The following is a 6,267-nucleotide window of genomic DNA, read 5'->3' on the forward strand; positions in this document are numbered from 1 at the left end:
AGTCCTGTAATTAGTGGCGAGTGTTCCCTCCGGATGCTAAAGAGTTGGATTTAGTTTGAATGTTGTTCAGAAGCTTATCCAAATAACGCTGGATTTTTCTTCTGTGTGTGTTCCTCCTTTTACTCACATATTTTCTTCCTCTTACCCCACCTATTCAATTTTTTTTTTCCTTCAGAACCTAAATAATATTTACTGCCAAGTATAAATGTTCTATTATATTTCATTAGTTCAGTGCCTATGTCCTACTCTTTTAAAAAATATTCATTTTACTTTCTAGAAGCTACAGAATAGAATTTTTTGTCAAAAAAAGTAGCTTAGTTGAAAAAGTTCCAAGTTCTTTTTAGTCAGAAAATAAATCTCATACCCATTCTTCATAAGGCTTCAATTTTGTTTTTAAGAATCTTTCTAAACAGAAAATAATAAAAGCTAGAATCAGCTGGAAGTAGACATTTGTAATTATTTCACTGGCTAGCATCCTTTTTCTCTTCCTAAGTGCACCATGATTTCTAAATATTTGAGGAATTACCTCCTTCCTTTCTGTCAGGACTATAATTATGGGCCCAGACCTCTTGTAGGCTAGGCAGTGAAAATGTTCCTCAAGATAGGCAATAATTCAGAGCTCTCTGGAATTTGATTCTTGAGTAGAGGGACAAAGAGACTGAAAGTTGTGGTTTCTCCTTTTCCACAGTGGCTTCCTGACTGGATTCTTCATGTTACAGGAGACTTTCTGTGGTTCTTGATCAGTTTGCTGCATGTACTTTTCTGCTTGCCTATTTCCAAGCCTACTTCTCCAGACTATATATCAAGTCTGAGAATCCCCAATAACTCACCACAGTTTTCTTTGGTTCATGTTAGTCAGGGTCCGTTTCTTTTGCACACAACCAAAGAATACTAATGAATTCAGAGTTAAGACCTGTCACTCATTCTTAAATAGATAACGACCTGAGCCAGGTTCATTGAATTATAGTCAGTTCAGTGAACGTAACTCTAACATTCTCAGTGCTAGAAAAATAATACGAAAAAAGGAAGACAGTACTTATGCTTAGGGCATTTGCCACACAGTTAAGATTAATCCACACACAACAATTACAGTTCCCAGGCATACAAAGAACCCAGAAGGAATGCATTCAGTATCCAAGCAATGAGTTTTCTTGTCACCCACCTTATTTCCCAAGTCTAAACCTGAAATTCATTTTTGAATTACCTCTTGTTCTCACCCCATACATCTAATTAGTCACAATTCATTCATTGAGAAAATATTTATTAGCAAACCATGTTCATTGTTCTTATTCTATATCTCTTCTTTCTTTCCATCCCCAAAGCCACTGCTTTAATTTAGCCCCTCATGGTGCATTTCTCATCTGACCGACTGCAGCAATTTCCTAAATGGCCTCTCTGCTTCTGTCTTTGTTCCTTACAATTCCTTCTCCTCTAAGAAGATAGAATTATCCTTCTAAAATGCAAATCTGATCATGTTGCTTTCTTCCTGGGGCTTGCCAACATTTTAGGAAGGGCTCCAAATGTCTTAGTATGGTATTCACGGCCCTTCAAGGCACTTAAAAACTCTTCTGGAACAGAGTGAGCTGTAACTAAACAAACAATTGAAGAAGCAAGGTCTGTCATGATTTGGCACTTGCTTATCTCTCCGGCTTCATCTCTCACCACTCTGTGCTACAAGCATATTGAGCTACTTACAGCTCTCTCATCTGGCCTGGGCACTGGCTGCTTCTCTGGCTGGAATGCCCTTCCTGCTCACTGTCCCCATTTCACCTGACAAGCTCTGACTTTCCCAAATCCAGGTCTAAGAAATCTACTTCTCCTTTGCATTGCTGTGCTAGTCCCTCTGTGCCTATCTCTAACACAATATTTATCACTTTATACTCTAATTTTCCTTTGTTTGCCTTTCTTTCTAGAAGGCAGATGCTGTTATTTGATTTTGGAAACTGTGCCTGCTTCATCTTTGTATTCTCCACACTTAGTAGGACACCTAGCACATGAAATCATCCAATACATGTTTATTGACTAATTGAACACATATAAAATATGTTCAGAAGCAATGTATGCAGTATCTTTTCTACAGACCCAAATAATAGAAAAGACCAGAGAATATATTTTAAGGCATTCTCCTTATAAGCATGAGAAACATCTTAATACCTAGAGAGTTTGAGGTCTCTCCAAAATGCCAACTCTAAATTACAAAAAAATGTATTACAGTAGAGGAAACAAACTTTACAGATTCATGTAAAGCTTCTGTTGACTCAAGCATGGACATTTCAAAACAATATAGATGTTCGTAAAGCTCTTCATTTTGTGGGATAACACTGATGCATATTGATGCATGATCCAGCCTGAGATAATTGGTTTTATAACATTTAAGAATGAGCTAAGATTGTCATTGCAGCCCAAGAAGAATATGCAACCTTTTTTTGGACAATCTTCTCCGAATAAATATAGACAAAAATAATGGAAAGTTGTACAAGAAACCAGAGAATGAGTGGACTATTGCTGCATATATTCTCCTAGGATGGAGTCAAATGGAATAAAAGTTGTAAAAACATAAATGTGGTTTCATAGGCACTTTATATTCATCTGTTTTCACATGCTATAAAGATACTACCCCAGACTGGGTAATTTATAAACAAAGGAGGTTTAATTGACTCAGAGTTCTGCATGGCTAGGGAGGTCTCAGGAAACTTACAATCATGGTGGAAGGTGAAGGGGAAGAAGGGACCTTCTTCCAATGGCAGCAGGAGAGAGAAGAGCAAGCAGGGGAAGTGCCAGAAGCTTATAAAACCATCATATCTCACGAGAACTCAGTCAGCATCATGAGAACAACATCGGGAAAACTGCCCCCATGATCCAGTCGCCTCTCACCAGGTTCCCTCCTTAATACCTGGGGATTATAATTCAAGATGAGATTTGGGTGGGGACACAAGCTTAACCATATCACACTTGTAACAAAAAAAAAAAAAAAAAAAGGCACCATGTATATGGTAATGAGCTCAACATGCTGTTTACAAAAGATACTTGATGCAGTTCTTCAAGAACTTGTTTTCCTTTTTCTGCCATGAACAAGTCTCACTCATTAGCACTTTGCACATCTTTGTACAGATAGATAATTCTCTCTCTCTATGATTATAATCTAAAGGCAAATTATCATCACCTAGCATTAATCCCAAATATGTAACTCCTGTTCTTACTTCTAATTGTTTTATTTCCTTATATACAACTGTCCAGAGAGCTTGCCCTTATTGTAAACAAAATGTATTCAATCATAAGTGAGTTATCTTCACTCTAGTTAGTTCTCCTTCACCTTCTATTTCTGTAGAGGCATGGCCATTCTTCATTAACTCCTTTTTTAAAAAAATTTTTTAGTTTCCTCTCTATCTCTTCCTCTTATTCTTTATAACTGAATGCTCCAATAAATCAATTATTATAGTTACAAATTATCCAGCACATGCCAACCTTTCTCTGATACTAACTAATCAGGTGAAATATCATCTTATCTGGGTATTGTGAGCAACATCACCAACATCATCTTCCTAAGCTATTGCCTACTGCTTCCATCTGGCCCCTTTTGCTCCTCATCTTCCTTAAAAACAGCATGGGAACTCCCAAGCTGTTTTCTCACTCTGGATTCTCCACATCCGTGAAAGTTCATCTTATATAGCTCTATGACTTAAACACCTTGTCCTCTTCAAGCCAGCTTTCCTGTACCATACACACTTCTCTTCCCACTCCTTTGCTAGAGTTCCCTGCTCAATATGCCTTCATGGCTTTCTCAACCTATCCTATAATCTTACTGTCCTCTAAAAGCTTGTTCCAGTCTCATGTTTGTGAGGATTTGCACAATTTCTCCTAATAGTGCCTCCAATGAAACACACACATGTTGCATACAAAAGCGCTGTGTAACTATACTAGTCAAGATAGGCTAATTTGTGCCGTACTAACAAAAAATCCATGAATTTCAATGACTTCACAGAAGTTTTTTCTTACACTAAATGTCCCACATGAGCCATCATGTAGCTTTACTGTGCTGTCACTCAGATATTCAGTAAACAAAGGTTCTCATATTTGGTGCTCCATTATGCTCAGTTGCAATGGCAAGGGAAGAGAAAAACTAGAGAAATGTGCAAGGAATTTTTATTGCCTCTAATCAGAAGACAAAATTCATTTCAGCTCACACAGTCTCACCTTGCAAGTGGGCCATAAAATGTAGAGGAGTGAACAGAATACTTAACACTACAATTGCCATCACTGTAAATTTGTATTAATAGTTTCAGCTAAGCTTATGCAGAAAGTAGAGTTCTTAAGTCTAGAACTGCAGTTTTTCACATCAGAACATTATTACCTATAGAGAAAAATTGAGGACAGTACCTGCCTGTCCTAGCAGACCCACTTATGTCGCCTGCTGTCAGACCAGATGGAAAGCAGCATGAATAGGAGCATGATCTTAGAATCTGAAGGCCAAAAGCCCAGGTATATTAGGAGATTCTCTCCTTAGCACAGATAAAAGTCTGCCACTCATGGTTGTGAGCTAAGCTGACCAATAAAGACGGTCTAGAATTGCACCTGATGTAATAAGGTCAAATTGTCTCGAATGTCCAGAAGAGCTTTGAAAGGTGGAGGCTAGCAGCTGTCTTATTCTCTTCATCCATTTAGGCTGCTATAACAAAAATACCTAAGTCTGAGGAGCATATAAACAACATAAATTTATTTCTCACAGTTCTAGAGACTGGGAAGTCCAAGATCAAGGCACTGGCAGACTCAGTATCTGGTGAGGACTCTGTTCTGCATAGACAGACATCTTTTCATTGTAACGTCACATGGTGAAAGGGGCTAGCTAGCTCTCTGGGGTCTCTTTTATAAGGGTGCTAATCCCATTCATGAAGGTGGAGCCCTCATAACCTAAATCACATCCCAAAGGCCTCACTGTCTAATGCTTTCATGTTGGAAATTATATTTCAATCTATGAATTTAGGGCAGTAGGAAAAAAAAGAAAACATTCAGACCATAGCACTTGTTTTGCTGTTTCACTGCTTCAAGTGTCTATTCATTCTCCTAGAGAGAATTCTAAAATAACAGGCGTTGTGCAAGATAAACTTCCCTTGCGCTCCAGCACTGTGTCATCAGGGAATACTCAAGGCTGTTTCATAATGGCCAAGAGCCTCTTCATTAGAAAGACCATGTGTGCATGGGTAGGAAGTCCTTCTTTATTCCTTGTGTTTTCCTCTTTGTGGAAAATATTCCATCATACCCCCAGCCTCCCTTGCTTTCTCACTCATTTCCAAATAGTTTATATACCTGGGAGGGGCTTATCTCGCAGGTGATGTTGGAAGGAAGACCTGGGCAAGTGGAACCCACGTCTTCCTTCACTGTTTCTCTTGAGAACAGTTGCCCCCATGTTCTGCTTTACTTCTCTGTGGGTGACTTCTGCTTTCATAGGTGGAGCCTGCCCAGTCAAGCACTCCTGTGACAAGGTGAATAAGGCTATATAAATCAAGCCTTCAGTGCAGAAGTCCACTGCTCCCAGATACAAAACACGTTCTCCAATTTCAATTTTGACTGAATAAGGGTGATTATATTTTATTCTCTGTATGTGAAGTAATTTATTATATTTCCTAATTGAAGCTGAAAGGGTAAATGGAGCACAATTTGTTGCATCTCCCAAACAACCTCAAAAAGGTAGCATATTGTTTTATTTACTTAAATACATTCATTGTTAACCTTTACAGTACGATTCTTTTTTTTACTGTGACTGTAAAACAACTACTACTTTAGACCTGATATTCAGTGATATTAATACATTATTAGAATGTGTAGCCACTGCAAAACTTTTCATAGAAAATGTTACCAGTTTGAAGTAAAATATGTCAATATAAATGCATTATAATCTTTTTTTTTTTTTTCCGAGACATATTTTCACTCTGTCACCCAGCTGGAGTGGCATGATCCCAGCTCACTGCAACCTCTGCCTCCCAAGGGCTCAAGCCATCCTCTGGCCTCAGCTGCTGGAGTAGCTGGGAACATAGGCACAAGCCACCAGACCCAAATAGTTTTTGTTTTTGTTTTGAGATGGAGTCTTGCTCTGTTGCCCAGCCTGGAGTGCAGTGAAGCAATCTCTGCTCACTGCAACCTCCACCTCCCAGATTCAAGCGATTCTCCTGCCTCAGTCTAGCAAGTAGCTGGGATTACAGGTGTGTGCCACCACGTGGAGCTAGTTTTTGTATTTTTTTGTAGATACGGGTTTCGAAATGTTGCCCAAGC

Source organism: Macaca thibetana, chromosome 3 (genome assembly GCF_024542745.1).
Source record: "Macaca thibetana thibetana isolate TM-01 chromosome 3, ASM2454274v1, whole genome shotgun sequence".
Taxonomy (NCBI): domain Eukaryota; kingdom Metazoa; phylum Chordata; class Mammalia; order Primates; family Cercopithecidae; genus Macaca; species Macaca thibetana.